Below are 12,821 nucleotides of genomic sequence, written 5' to 3'. Positions count from 1 at the left end.
GGTTTAGCTTCACCAGGCAAATCTCTCTTAAATAAAAAACTTGGTTTAACTAGAGGCTACATCTTACACTTATTCAGGAATAGTGAGTTTTTATGTGTAAATAGCTTGAAAGCCTTGTGCAGTAAACTATCATTTATCTTTCTTTTTTTCTCTTTGTCTGAATACATCTGTCAAAGCTATGAAAATAGCCTTTGAAAGTGATGAACCATATTCCCATCTGCCATTCTTTAGGATGCATTACACTATGCAGCTTATCCCAGAACGTTTTTAATTGACACTTTTACCCCTGCGATCATCACAAATACCAAGTTTTTCTGCTTTTCCTGAAGGACTTGCTGATGGTCTCACACTGCTAAGAGGAAATTGTTCAAACTTAAAGGAACACAGTCTTGCTTTCTTCTTTTAAAAGCTGTTTCCTGTATCGTGACAAGATTGCACAAGATGTTGCACCCAGACCCAGAAAGAAGCTTCCATGCTGTTGTCTCTTATAAAAGTATTAAAGAAACGCAAGTAGTCCTGTTAGGCAGCTTTAAAAGTCACCTGCTGATTTCCTTCAGCTTGTTTGGACTCAGGGTGGGTTTTGAGCTGCTCAGTTTGTTACTTGAAGAGGCGGCTGCCTCTTGTACCTGCAGGAGCATATCTGGTCACCTTCTGAAGTTACAGATCCTTTGTGGAGTAGCAGTGGACTGTACCCCCACATACACCTGGGTCACTTGCTACAATGCCGATACTCCCTCAGATGTGAAATGAGAGGCTCTGCTCATTGCTCCTCTGTGGAAGTGAGAGCTGCTGGGAGGGGAAGAGCAGGAAGCTTCAGCTTCAAGTGCACCTGCAAGTTTTGGCATTTACACTAAACCCGTAAGGAGGCAACTCCCTGAGCTCAGCATGAAGGATCTGAAAGTTGGAAATAAACTTAAATTTTGTGAGTGAAGCTGGTTTAATTAAGGGAGTTCCTGAGAATCACAATTTCACCTTCCCATGTAACCAGAGCTGAGCCTTTGTGTCGTGGCTCCTCAGAGTCAAACAGCAGCAGTGCAGAGCTTGCTGTGGCATCTGCAGTAAGACGGATCATCAGTGGCTTTCCTGCCTGAGCATGCTGAGCTCTCTAATTTCCTAGAGGCATGACAAAAGTGGGTCTGGGGGAGGGGGAGGAATTAAATCCTGATTCAGGAAGATACTTCAGCAAATCACTGTTTTCTTAATCTGCCAACTGATCTGGCAGATGCCCAAACAAGGGTACTGGCTGAATGGAGTTTTTAACTGGAATTGAGTAGCAGGTTCTTGGACCTGTTTAGGAATGTGATTCATGTACAGAGGAACAGAGGTACAGATGAAAAGCAATTTCAAAAAACTGATCTTGAAGTGTTAGTGCAAATCTAGGATTATGGACTTTGATACAATGAAGATGGAAAAGAGATTAAAGAGAAAGTTGATCTTTTTAATGTAATTATTCTTGAGACACTTTAATAGATGTTACAATGCTGGAAGGATCCCTATTTGTGAGAGTGCTGTTTCCTCTGATCTGGTACATTTGATGCAGACTCTCTAACTTGAAATCCAAGGTGTTCTCAGCTGTCTAGTAGGAAAATCAAAAGAAATGTGAATGACTTCACACCTATGAATTATGAATTAATTAAGTTCCTTCTTACCCACTTACTTGAAAACCGCAGACAACACAATCTTTAAAAGCTCCCTTTTGGTATCATGAAGAGGGAACACAAAACAATTGCATCTTGTTTTTACTGGTCACTTTGAATGTATCAAAATTACAGATCACATTTGAAATAGAACTTCTAAAAATCTTCTCTTGTTGCCTCCTCCTCTGCAGGTGTCTCACAGCTCTGCAGGAGTCTGTTCCCAACACACTTAACTAAAAGGCAGATTTTCGTATGAGATGGCTACAGCTCAGATTTCCAGGAATTGTTTAAAAGCTCAACTAAAATTAGAAGTGCTTAAGGTATGCTTCAGAGCATAGAAATACAAGCACTGCTGCCTGAACATACACAAGTTGTATACATGAAAATACAGCTGCATCCCCCTAAGGAGCTGACCGGAGTTCTGGACCATAACCCACCCAGCCCTTGCATTAACACTATGAGGGATGGGCCAGAGGCTTCAGCTGTCGCCTGTACTTGAGCCTGCAGTGGATCTGTTGATGTGTGGCTGCTGCTTTGTCTCCCTTGCTGTGGTTTCCAGGCCTGGCTTGGTCACAGCTTGCTTGCCTACCTTTGCTGGGCTCCTGCTCCAGGTGCAGATCAGTCAGCCGTGTGCTGACAGGAGGAGTGGTTTGTCTATACAGGATTATCAGCAAACTGCCTGTAAAAATTACAGTGCTAAATAGGTTACACCTGCTAAGGTTTGGATTTTTATTTTATTTTTTTTTTTTGCTGATGTGCACCAAGATCCTATTGTCACATGTCCCAAATCCGTCCTGCCCAGCTATTAAAGTGTAGGGCTTGTTTAACTCATTTGGAATGACATTCCTAATTTTGAAAGGGGCTTTTATGGTTTCCTTTCTTAAAGCCGAGCCTTTCTTCCTGAGCTTTAGGGGAAGGCCCTGACACTAATTGTTGAGTTACTCTGGGACTGCAGGGAAAACGTGACACCAGGAGAAGCCAAACAGCTTCCCTGCACATGTGAAGAGGTTTTTCATACACAAAGCCATTATTTATGCTGGGTCCCTTGCTATAATCTAAGCCTGAGGTGGTTGCTTGGAGGATCCACTAGTTTCCACCACGTTCCCCTTTCAGGTGAAGATGGTAGTATACTTTTATCATGCTTTCAGGTGCTCTGTGGTCACACATGGGATCTTCCTCAGATTCCTTTCAGGCCCTTAAAACAACTAGCCGCATGTGAGGTGTTATCAAGGGTTTAAAACAAATTTGATTTTGAAAGGTGACTGTAAAAAAAGAACCAGTAAGATTCTGGTTTTGCATGAGAAGCTATCATAGCAAATATACTGTTTGTACAGAAATACAAGTTTCTTTCTTGTTTCTATCCATCAAGCATCAACTCAAGTTGTGAAAGTTAAACAAGCTTACTTGGTACCTGAAGTGTGGTTGTTAATAACTAAGTTCTGGTCAGACCATGGTGTCAGCTGCCTGGGCTTACTGCTCACTAGAGCTGTAATTCAGCAGCTTTGCTGCTCATGCACAAAAGCAAGTAATTTTTTTTCTCCTGTTTCAGGCCCTGTATTGGCTTTTCTCTAACAGATACAAGTGTGTATAGTAAGGGTGACCACATGTCTGCTCTTTAATGTAGCCACCTTGCCCATACCTGTCCTTACATTGGTCCCTTTTGTTTGAGTGTAGACTGGATTGCCAATTGATAAAAGGAAAAATAATGTAACTCAGGATTTAAAAGAAATATGTTCTGCACTCAAATATATTATTAAATTTGGAATAATAGTTTTCTAATATATACTGTAATAGAATAATAATTATAAAGCTTAAAATCAAAGTGACAAAGGTAGTGGCTTAGTGCTGGCAGAGAGCGGATTGATGGGGGTTGGGTTTTGGCTTTTTCATCTGATTTTTTTATAGCTCATGAGTAAAAGGACTTTCATTGCAAGATTTATAAGAGTAGCAAGGCCTCAGCAGGACAACAGGGGATTTGGTACTCACCTTCTGTGGGTCAGACTTCCTATGATGTGCATTGTTTGGGCTCTGGTGTCACCATGTGAACATCTGAGTTGCTGCGAGGAGGATTTTTCAGAGGTGGTTTAGCTGCGATTTTTGGGTATGGTCCTGTTCTGCATTTCTCTGGTCATAAGAAGCACAGTGCAAATTCCAACATCCTGTTAGCACTATTGTCTCGTTACAACTGTGTGGTTAAGCGTGAGTTCATTTCTGTGAGCTCTCAGGGTTTGTGTAGTGCACTTACTGTTAATATGATAAAAAACGTCTGTGGTAGAGGAGATCTGCGATTGCTTGATGGGCAGCATGTGCTAATGGGTCATCATAGCTTTGGCTTTCTCTGTGAAGGTTAAGGACTCATTTTCCTGCTGGAGGGACCAGGAAAGCACAGAAGTCAGAGGGAGGCAATCTGTGAAGGCATCTCGGGGGGATCTGCAGGGCTGTGATGCTTCCTCCTTCCTTGCTGCACGTGAGGAGTGATGAGTCACCTCTGCTTTTTCCAAAGGATCTGTTCCTTTGCAGGCATAAGCTGTTGTTGATAATTTTTTTCATTTTATTTTTCCTTTTATGACAAACCAGCAATTGATAGGTTTTGTCACCAGTATAAAGAAACAAACAATACCTATCATTATGCTGTGGAAAGTCACACAGACATAAAGTACATTTCAACTGCAGCATCCATTTATAAAGGGTAAAATGGCAGTTGAGGAGGCTTTAAATATGGTAAATACCCCTAAAGTAAACTGTGTGTATTAGTAGTGATGGAATGTTTCATACTAAGCAAGGTGTTTTTCCTACCTCAAGGTTTTCCTTACCTCAATTTACCACGTAGCTGCACAAATATTGGCTGTGTGGGGGAAGATGGACCCTTTCTTAGTGGACATTTGCCGGGGTCAGATGTGGTTTGGTTTTGTTAGTCTTCCTCTAGCATTTAGATGTGTGCCAGTAGAAACAAAGGAGAAAAATGGTTGTGAGCCAGGATATCAAGACTCTTTTAAGAGAGAGAGTAAGGACAAGAGTGTGTAATGACAAGGGTTAAAAAAAAAAATTATGTGAGGGATGTGCAGAAATGGAAGGATGAGAGGTTTGATCTGAAGGGGAGGGGTGTGCATTAGCGCAGAGGAAATCTCTCCTCACTGGTATGCATAGAGACATTTCCTGCCTTATGTTTTGGTTTCTTAATAGTTATCTGACTATAAAATTAACCTACATCATTTAATGGTAGTTGAATGGCAGTTAAATTAACCCACTTTCAAAATAGAGCTTACCTAGCCCGTCAGCTCTGAGACAGCCTTGTCCCCAGGCATCCAGGGCTGCAATCCACATCTCTGCCTTAACCTATTTCCCAAGCAGCCAGCCAAAGTGGTGCATCAGAAACAGGCTTTGCTGCTCAGCCCAGCAGCTGACAGAGAGCATGGACATGTATCAAATCGCTAATTCGTATTTCACCAGGCATTCCCGTGCAAGGAGGGATGGCGTTGGCTCGTGGGGAGTGCCACCGTTAGAAGTTGTGATATGATTTCTACCAACAAAGTGGCCTTGATTATCTGAGGCCCAATTATCTGAATCTCCAGGTTATCTGAAATGGGGTCATATCCCTCAACATCTGTTAATTACACCCAGGGTACCCTCTCCTCTCCAGATGTCTCCACTGGCCCCTCCTAGGCTTTGGCAACTGGGCTGTGCTGAGTGTGGTTATCTCTAGTGAGTGCTCTACCTAGCTCCTGCATTTGTTTTTTCATATCCATGTTGAAAAAAAAAACCCAACCTGGATAATTGGAGAATTTGAAATCCTGGAAGACTTCTAAAAGTAGGCAATGGCTGTGCACGGCAACGTGTCTGTTGGAGCTGGGACCAGGAAAGTCTCAGGGGAGGGTGCCCAATGCATTTGAGTTTTCTTCCACCTTTCAGTGTACATTCAGCTTAGGAGGGAAGATGGAATTTCTCACCACAACCCATCCTTCTCACAAGCCCTCATTTACTGCACGTGAGTGCACCTTCAGTGGTAGTTTGCTAGTTGTTGAATCTCTGCAGTTGCAGAGTCCAGCTGACATATGTGTGCATGTTCGAAGGCTGGGGAGGGAGAGCTTTGTCCCCAATCTGCTGCAGGACAGACAGGAACTGGCAGTGATGGACTCGGAGCAGGGGAGAGGCCATACACCTGTGTGTGACCTCAGCTCCAGAGCCAGTATATCTTCCTGGGACTGTTAAAGATACTCAGGGCATCCCTCCCTACTCCACAGTCCCTCTGGTTCATTCCCCCCTCTCTTAACTGGATGCTGCTTTTTTTAAAACGTGCAAAGCTGTGAAAATCATTGTAAGAACTTTTTTTTTTTTTTTTTTTTCCCCTGCATGCTTTTGTTATCTGTCTTCTGGTGCTGCCTGTTTTTCTATCTATTCTGGTCTTCTGGTGCTATCTATCCTTTTGGAGCACCTAGCTCAGCAAAGATTCTGGGTACTGCCTCAGAAAGAAATAGTCATGGTAATTTTTTTTTCCTTAAAGGGAAGATCCCAAATGATCTTGATAATTAGAAAAATTAGCAAGGACAATTCTGGAAAGGTTTTGAAAGTTGATACGTAGAATAATATTTCCAACATGATAAATTTCCCTTGGTTTTAAAGCAATAGCTCAGTGGTAAAATTTTTAATTAGTCATTAAATATTGTATTAGAAGTATCACAGTGATGATAAACTATTGTAGAATACAGTTGGGTTTTGCAGAAGGTGGGAGTCAAGCAAATTATTACAGGAATATAAAAGAGCAAAACTTATTTGAGGCTGCTATTGGGTTTTTTAATGTAAAACCAACTTTGATTTGTTAAATTTCTATTTGGTTACAGGTGGGGAGAAGTGATTTTTAATGTTTAAGTAATTTAAAAAAATAAACAAACAAATAAAAGACACTACTCTGAAGGGTTAAAAGTCTGAATCTATAATGGATGTCTGTTATTTGTCCAGTCAGTTGGCCAATTGTACAACCTGGATACCTTGATGAATACATGCAGCTGACAAAAAACCCCAGCCAAACAAAACCCATCTATAACTTGTTTCTTCCTGCTTTTCAGTTGAAATACAAGCTCAGTCCATCCCCATGTGCGTCACCAAGGACGGAGTAAATTCAGGGGCCTTGAGAACCTGGCAGCAATATTTCCATAGTTATTTTGGCTGTGCTTTGCACAACTTCAGCTTTTAATTTAGAGAAGGAGAGTGCTTCTTCTCCAGCCTAGCTGTTATGTGGAGCCGCAGCTCTTTGCATGCTGCTTTTCTATTTTTTTTCAGTGCAGTGAGAGAGAATTACTGTAGCACCCACAGAGGTGTGAAGGGACTCATTCATCTGTGTGGGGAGTGTGAGGTGCCAGGCATATTTCTGAGGATTGAAATACAGGCATTTAAACTGGTGCATCCAGTGTCAGCCTTTAACTGGGGCTTTGAAAGAAGAGCTCCAGAAAATCTTGCTTCAGTGGCTTGCACTATTCATGCCCACGGCTGATTTGCCCATCCCCTTCAAGGGATCGCTGCATCCGTTCTGCCAGCAGAAGGGAGCGCGTCCTGCCCCTCTCAAGGCACGAGGTCTGTGCTGCAGCTATGAGTGGAGATGGGTTTGAGCACAGTCAGATGGTCCCACGCCTTTCCCAGCGTGTTTGCTTTTGCACGGCCATTCCTGCAAGCTGAACTGGGACTGGCAGAGAACCCATTTCCCCCTTCTGCTGGCTAGGATCTCTGCAGCCCTCCAGCACAGGCAAAGCAAATCTGTCCTTGGGAACCCACAGCACAGCCCCTTGCAAGGGCACGTGCAGCATTCAGGATTCACTGCGCCCCTGGGGCTGGCGTCAGTTCACCTGACTGCCAGCAGTGAGCAGGTCCCCTTTAAGAGGCTGTTCTTCCTTTGCAACCCCTCAAAAAGGCATTTCCACTCACTCTGAAAAATAAATTTAGGTGTTTGAAACCAGCAGGGCTGGAGGTGCCACCCAAGGGCAGTGAGACGCTGCTCAGACCTTGCGCTCACAGTGGGCATGGTCAGTGCTTCAGTTCAGCTGATGGAGGGCATTACTTCCCAGTTAGTCCTCCTTCTTAGTTATCCATGTTTCTCGAATCTCTGCTTTTAGTCAGGTTTCCAAGACACCCTTCAGCTTGGTGGGGTACTCAAGTGGTACCTCTGGTTTTGGGTGGTGCAAGGCATCTCTCTGCCAACCGGCACCGAGTCAGCTGTGTGGCAGCAGGAGAGGGAGGGGAAAGGTGATCCCTGTAAAAATACTGAATTGGATTTTATAAGTTTATAGCTATGTTTTGTTTCTTTTACAGAACTATAATCCTGGTGCTTAGAGTGGTCTGAAAGGAACAGAAACACTTAGCCTTGAACTTTTGTTCTGCTGCTGCTTCTTGTGCCTCTGAGGTACAAAACATACCTGTAAACTTATAATCAATCAAACCGATGTTCAAGGGCTAAAAAAAGAAACCCAAAAAGGGTACAGGCTTCATGTTCAATAGTGAGAAACTTGGGGTGGGCAAACCAGAAGATTGCAGTTGGCAATTGACAGGTTTTCGGAGACCGGCTTCTCAGGTAGGTTGGTATGAACCAGCTGATTTCTTTCTCCCTTTCTTTCTTCCCCTCTTGCTCCCTGCCTAAATACACTATAGAACCGGAGACAGGCTGGGCTGCCCCTAAAACTCTTTTTTTTAATGGCATTCACAAACAGAGCAAGCACGGTGTAACCCTGGTACAACAGGAAGGAAGACATATGACAACGCCACCAGTGGGCTGGGGGCACTGCAGGAGCTGGGAAAAGCTCCTCAAGCTATATAGAGAGGAACACCAGTAACTTGTCCCTTCCTCCCCATACTGTAAATCCTCTGTCTGTGCAGTCTGTAGGTGTTACGGACTGACAAACCTCTGCCTTCCCCCATCCCCTTCATCCCCAACCGCGTGGCCTTTGTTGGAAGCCCCAGGTCCTCTCCAGCAAGAGCTGGGGGAGGGTTGACTTTAAACTCCACTAAACAGTGGAGGCACAATGCAAACAAATGTATTGCAGCACGCAGCTATGCAAATAGCTTCAGAGCGCAGCACGTTTTCCCCAGCATTAATTGCTGCACCGCCGGGGTTGCGTAGCAACAGCTCCGCTTGTGCCTCTGACAGCTCCTGCCCCTTGATGCCTCTGACACCTTCTGTGGCAGGCAGGGAAGGGGAAGAGAACAGGGCTGCCCTGGGAAATCGAGAAGAGCTGGGAGGTAGTGAGGGACTCTGGTGATAAAATTCACTTGGGACACGAGGGTTGTCTTCTGCTGGTCCAGGGTAACGTGTGCAGTGGGGCTGGAAGGACGGTGTTGGGGCACAGGAACAGAGGAGATCCGGCAGCCACAGCCTTGTGAAAGCAGCATTTGAGGCTGGCGGGCAGAAAGGGCAGACCTGCCATGTCCCAGGCTCTGCAGGAAAGCTCACTGACAGGTGGGCTGTCTCTCCCATTGCAGTGAATCCTTCTAGGCATCCCATACACCTTTATGACTGCACTTGCAGCTCAACTAGAGACATAGAGGGTCCCCAGGTAATCTCTCACTGGTTGTGAATCTCCTTTTGGTTTGTGGCTTTTCCAGCCCTTGAGAGAGGTGGCTCATTCCTCATGCACACCCAAACCTAGGAGAACCCTGGGCCAGACATGTGGGAAGGGGTGAGTACAGGCACCAAGAAGACCGTAGGTGGGATGGGCAGCCCTGGGCTCCCTCGCTGACCTTTCCAGCCCAGCAGTTTCTGTGGGGCTGGCCTGTGTCCCACAAAAAAGTCAGGACTCTGCCTGCCTGCATCTTCAGAGGCAGGACTGGCTGCCCCCTGAGAATAACTTTTTCCTCCTATTTTAAACCATGTTCCCAATTTCTGTCCTCTGGGTTTACCAGTCAGTCTTTAGCTCCCACTGTGCCAGGCTGAGGATCTTGTTTGCACCAGGCACCTTTCCCTGGAAAGACATTTCAGCTCTGCAGTCAGCTCACCTCTACTCTATTCTGATAAGCCACATTAAAAAAAAAAGTAGTTTCTCTGCAACAGTTTATACTGTCCATAAGCAACTCTGCTTGAAAATGTGGGGCATTGGATGTAACTCCACTCATACATGTGAGCCAGAAACAAGCTCTTCACCAAAACTGCCTTAAGTAGGGAGCATGTGGGCAATCCTGTGTCCATCAGCTGCCTCACAAGAGAATGCCCATGGGCTTGTTTTATTTATTAGCAGTTGCCAGAACAGACAGGAATAGTGGGAAATGCTGGACAGGTACCAAGGCACACAGATTAGCAGGCCCCTGGGAGCACAGAACTCTGTGTGTCTGGGAGGTCTGGGGATGGAGAAGCACAGGCTGCAGCTCAGCACCCTTGGGGACACAAGGAGGAAGGACGGAGTTGGAACTTAGCCTCCCGCAGAGCCTGACTGCAGGTGGCAATGAAAGCTTTGCCCCAAGGTTATCCTTAGACACCCAGAAAAAGGTGATGCTGCCTGCAGTACCAACAGGGGTGGACTGGGGAAGGAGTAGATGAGCTCAAGGTGAGAAGTTGCAGCCTATCTTTGAGCTGAAATGGCGTGACACCAGAGGACCCTGAACGCAATGTGCCAGGTGAACTGTGTCACTGAGTGTGAGATGGGTCTTCTAAGTAGAAAGGGCATCAAAACTGAATGTCTTTATTTCCTTTATCAAGCAGGAAAAATATTTATCTCTGTTTTTTAAATTTATAGCTTGACAAGCTTTGTGTATCTCTGATTGTCTCCTTGGAGTACAGTAGGGCAAATAAGGTGACAATGAGCACGAAGGCCGCAGTCACACCTCAGAGGAATAAATTAGGTGAAAGGCAAGGCAGAAATGCCACTGGAACCTTCAGGATCAGGGAGCCAAGGTCCCCTCTGCCATACAAGCAGGACATGAGCGTTTTCCATCCCATACGCCAATGCAAAGCGGGCGTGACCTGCAGCTGGCTGTGCTCAGCATCAGGGCTGCAAGGCAGAAAAGGACAGTGCCCAACCACTTTGGTCCCTTCTCCCAGGCCAGGGGCTCTGTACACAGGTTTGCAACCTCCTCCTTACCAGGCATCACCCAGCCTTTCCCCAGGCAATCACTTTGCCTATGCTATGGATTCTTCCTTCACAGCCATGGAGTGTAGCACCCGAAGGTGCCCCAGCAAGGAGTGAGATGGCTGTTTTGCCACCATAAGCCTTTTCCACAGCTGCCCAGGGAGCATGGCAGTAGGAGGGCCAGGGCAGGGCCCCATCTCTGCTGCTGCCGTGATAAATTCAGTCTTCCAGGGGGAAGATGGCTGTTTCTCTTCAGAGCTAGGCTTGTGAGTAGGTAAAGGGAGTCACCGCCCTCTTTGCAAAGGTGGAAAAAAGATTGCGCTGAGCTCTGCCTCTTCGAAAAGCCCCCTGCTCAAAGCCCAGGGGGTTGAAAGGTTTTTTTATCCCCTTTTGTTATTCAGCAGAGCGAGGGGAGGAGCTGGGCTGTGTAAGAGATCCTGGCTGACATAACCCTTCCCATGCAGGGCTCTGGAGAGGGGCCAGGTTGTACCTGGGTATTTTTATTTAAACTAATCCCAGGCGTTCCAAATTGAAAGCCATCGCAGCGCCAGGTAGGACCTGTTCAGACGGTTGCTGGAGGGCGTTTTTCTCACCTGGGTGTAGTAAAGCAGTCTCCAGGTACGTTGTTTATTCCTAACTCCGGGAGTATGTTCTGGAGGTGCTGGGACACATTCGGCAAGCTGAGCTTGCTCAGCCTTTCCAGGTGGTTTTAGGAAAACCCTGCCTAAGAAGCCTTTAATGAAACTGAGAGGCTGGGCTTGAGAGGCAAAGCCTTGTTACGTGTAAAACGCGTTTTGCCTGGGCAAACTGGAAAGCAAAGGGCTGGGTAGCAGCTGCTCAGGGCAGGCTTGGCTGCAGCCTGGCATTTCTGGGCAAAGAGGAGACCTGGTCAGCCCTGAGCCTGAAGTGGCCCCAGGTGTCTCTCCCTGCCCAGCAGCCCAGGGAATCAGGGCACTGGAGGTGCCTCCCTGGTGGGTGTCAGTTCAAAGAAAGCAGCCAGCAAGCAGTGAGGAGCGGGTGAGGGCTGCCCAGGGCTGGCTCTGGTGTGCCTGATGCCACCGACAACGCCTGGCTCTGGCCACAGGCTTTCCCTTCTCCATTTCTCTGCTGATGGCTCCTCCAAACTGGAGCTCTTCCTCCTCATCCACCTGTTGAGCCCTGTGCCTGGCAGCATGGAGAGGGAAAACCTCATCCAGATGAAGCTGCTTTTCTCCACCCTGGCCCTGAACCCTTTGATAAATGTTGCCCCCCTTGACCCAGCTGAGTGTGCGAGGTCAGTGTCTGATGCTGGTGGGGGGGCAGGCAGAGAAAAGGCTGTAGGGGGAGAAAGGACTTTCACTCCTCCAGTACAAGGCCAGGAGGTACAAAGTGCAAGTGTTGCTGCAAAGCAACCCTATGTTAGTGGTAAAGATCCTGTGTCAGGCAGTGTGGGTGCCAAGACGTGGGGCCCTCTCAGCGTGGTCAGGACTGGGTGGGAATTGCCTGTGCTGCCGTTGGGAACAGATACGGTCTCGATAACAGCACCTGGCATGGCACTCATGATGCATTCATGCAAACACTGGGTAATTATCCCTTAACCTCTCCACCAGTAAGTCCTAATTAATTGCCTCTGCCAAGCAGGTAACTGATAATGGCCTGGGTTTGAGCGCTAGCTAGTGGCAGTGACCCTGTGCTGTGGAAGCCCACCTTTCTGCACAACCACTGTGTGCTGACAGCCCATCAGCTGCAGGAGCACTTTATTAAAGGCCAGCTAATCAAAGGTCAGTGCAAATGGCACAACACCACACAGGGTGCATCGATGCCTGCATGTCCTGCAGGCTGGGAGCTCACCAGAATTTCTGTGCTGACTACAGAAGAGGCTCAGATCTGCTCAGTTTGGCCTCAGACCCATCTTCTGCCACTGAGGTGTAAGCAGAATTTTAAGGCTTTGAGTAGCTGAAGATTCCTGGCATCTGGATGCCCAGCTGGGATGCTGCTCTGCTCCCACCCAGCCTGGCAGTGCAGAGTGAGGGAGCAGAGGTGTGCAGCTGTCCTAGAAATGGTGGGCCTTCTATGCCAGGTGCTGTACAGATGCTAAGTCTGATTCTTTTTAGGTTTGCTTGGAACATGTGACATGGTGCCTACACACTGGGATGTCCTA

The 12,821-nt window shown here is 46.6% G+C and overlaps 1 protein-coding gene across 7 annotated transcripts in view; it reads left to right on the top strand.

The window, feature by feature from the left end:
* LCOR (ligand dependent nuclear receptor corepressor) overlaps positions 1–12,821 on the top strand; it is an 89,362-nt gene that overhangs the window by 66,993 nt on the left and 9,548 nt on the right. Inside the window, exons 1-2 of one of the 7 annotated variants that reach the window (XM_088060065.1) lie at positions 11,714–11,954; positions 12,302–12,441. The exons of 2 other annotated variants lie outside the window; for them this stretch is intronic. The gene's annotated coding sequence lies outside the window, so the exon portion shown is untranslated. Of the gene's footprint in view, positions 1–7,937; positions 8,029–8,049; positions 8,197–11,713; positions 11,955–12,301; positions 12,442–12,821 lie in introns of those variants that run through there. 4 more of the 7 variants (XM_088060064.1, XM_088060066.1, XM_005520863.3 and 1 more) reach the window with 4 other exon arrangements.

This window comes from Pseudopodoces humilis, chromosome 9 (genome assembly GCF_049639895.1).
Source record: "Pseudopodoces humilis isolate 2021_Gansu_Grassland_sample_001 chromosome 9, ASM4963989v1, whole genome shotgun sequence".
Taxonomy (NCBI): domain Eukaryota; kingdom Metazoa; phylum Chordata; class Aves; order Passeriformes; family Paridae; genus Pseudopodoces; species Pseudopodoces humilis.
The sequence above is the reverse complement of the archived record's forward strand: the minus strand, read 5'-3'. Positions and strand labels throughout refer to the sequence as shown.